The sequence below is a fragment of the Limulus polyphemus genome, unplaced genomic scaffold, assembly GCF_000517525.1.
Source record: "Limulus polyphemus unplaced genomic scaffold, Limulus_polyphemus-2.1.2 Scaffold7630, whole genome shotgun sequence".
NCBI classification, from domain to species: Eukaryota; Metazoa; Arthropoda; class Merostomata; order Xiphosura; family Limulidae; genus Limulus; species Limulus polyphemus.
This window is the reverse complement of record NW_013673240.1, coordinates 1863-4124: the sequence shown is the minus strand read 5'-3', so window position 1 is coordinate 4124 and position 2262 is coordinate 1863. Positions and strand designations below refer to the sequence as shown.

Genomic DNA, 2262 nt, shown 5'->3' with positions numbered 1-2262 from the left:
TTGTAACTACACCACTAATATCCACTTTGGTAGACATCCTGTTTCTCAGCGTGTCCACATTCTCAGCTTGTAACTACACCACTAATATCCACTTTGGTAGACATCCTGTTTCTCAGCGTGCCCACAGTCTCAGCTTGTAACTAGAGCACTAATATCCACTTTGGTAGACATCCTGTTGCTCAGCGTGCCCACAGTCTGAGCTTGTAACTACCCCACTAATCTTCACTTACCTTCTGTTGCTCAGCATGCCCACAGTCTCAGCTTGTAACTACTCCACTAATATCCTCTCCATGTTCTCAATCTTTTGAAACAGTTTCATACCTGGAACCATCGATTAAATATTCTGATAAATGTTTTATGATTGATTTTATGTAGCTTAGTTGTGCTGATTCCCAATAAGGATGACGCCGCTTCGGAATCTTTAAGCGTTTCGAGATATCCAAGATGGCGGTCAAAATATTATATTTATCTCAGCTTATACTTGCGATATCACGACAAAATATGTGTCTAATCCTAGGCTTTTGATGACTCTTATTGCAACTTGGATCAATGTCTTATTCAATATGGCGGCCATGATGGGGGTAAATACCTATTATACTATTACTTAAGCTCTTGAGCAATATTTTCAGGGGTTAGCAACATACAAATACAATGTAGTCGTATCTTAAACAGTAGTCTTCAGTGTCAGAACTAACCTTGGAAATAAAATATTCGCTAAATAGCAAATGATTTGGAAGACAGAACATTTCGGAAAAGGATTGACGAATATATCAATAGCAGAGAACTGAAGAATTGCCAGTTAACCAAATAAGGTTTTGAAGAAATTAGTGTTATGTCCGTGATTTCATTAAAAGTACATTCTAGACTGTAACATGAGATAATCTATCAGTTCTTATCAGCATAGACTAGATACGATTCAATTAGAGAAAACAATATGGCGGATGAAGATTTTTCGAAACCATGCAAGAAATGTCTGTATAGTCCAGGAAGTTCCAAATACTTGTTGATAGAACTCAAAGAAGCCGAAAGCGATATTATTTAAGTGGTTCAAATATATGCTCGATAATAGAAGGACGGAACAACGAAATGACGTCATATAGCACTGTCCTTGCTAAACGATAGTAAAGGTACCCTTAAACAAATAATTCAATCTAAAATAAACCTGATTAAAGAGAATATCAATGAAACTATTGGAGTTGGGAGTATTAAACACAGCCAAGCTAACATTAGCCACGATTATGGTAATGTATTATCAAAACTAGTCGACTGAAATATCTAGTAAAGAGTTTATCTTTTATTGTACCAAAAAAAGTTCGTTTATGTTTTTTACTCTTATTATACAGTAGCGCAATGTGCCTGAAACCAAATTATGATTGGAACAATAAGACTGAAGTGAAGAAGCTATGACACACTTTTGTCGCTATTTGCATACAGAGATAAGACAACAGTTACTTCAACTTTAGCATCTGAAAGACACGTCTTTATCCTGCACGATTTTTAAAAGAATTTCTGTCAAATCCACCAAAATGAAATGGATAAAACATAAAAGCACAACGTATAAACACAAAAACAAAGAAATATCAAGTTATAAAAGTATCGAGGCTACTTACTCCTGAGTTCCATAAAACTCACTTTAAATTTTACACAGCATATAAGTTGTATGCATAGAAACAATAATAATTTTATGGACTGTCAATAAAAAATGGTAATTTGACACTTACTGAAAATCTCTTTCGTTTTCCAAACAATCTTTCGATGATGTTTTTATTCTTAGTATTAAACCTTCAAGTGAAACAAAGGGTGACAACTACGGATTGTTACCAAGATATTTTACCTCGGTGAAGCTGTTGTTAACAAGCCCTCTATATAATATTGAACTTTTAGTTCGTATTCACTTATATTTTTAATTAATAACCTTTATAGTTATTTTATCTCAATTATTTATAAAACAAGGGTGATTGATATAAAAAAAATCAATGTAAACATAAATGTAAAAATAGTTTCAATATTTTTATTATTTGCAGTTAAACACAAAGCTTATATAATATAACTACCAAAGATATCGAACCACGAATTTTAGTGTTATAAGTCATCAAGCTTACAGCTGAACCTCCAGGAGAAGGAATGTTCATTTATCCAATGTTTAGAGTTTTCGTCTGTTTGTTATTAAGCACAAAGCCACACAATGAAATATCTATATGCGCCAACCATAAGTATCGAAACCCAGTTTTCAGTGTTATAAGTCGTCGAGACTTACTACTG

At 33.6% G+C, this 2262-nt stretch overlaps 1 protein-coding gene across 1 annotated transcript in view; it reads right to left on the bottom strand.

Annotated features, from left to right (window-relative positions):
* Positions 1 to 1818, bottom strand: part of LOC106474743 — a 33402-nt gene extending 31584 nt beyond the window's left edge. The window contains exon 1 of the mRNA XM_022403044.1: positions 1722 to 1818. The gene's annotated coding sequence lies outside the window, so the exon portion shown is untranslated. The remainder of the gene's footprint in view (positions 1 to 1721) is intronic.
* Positions 1819 to 2262: the final 444 nt, after the last annotated feature.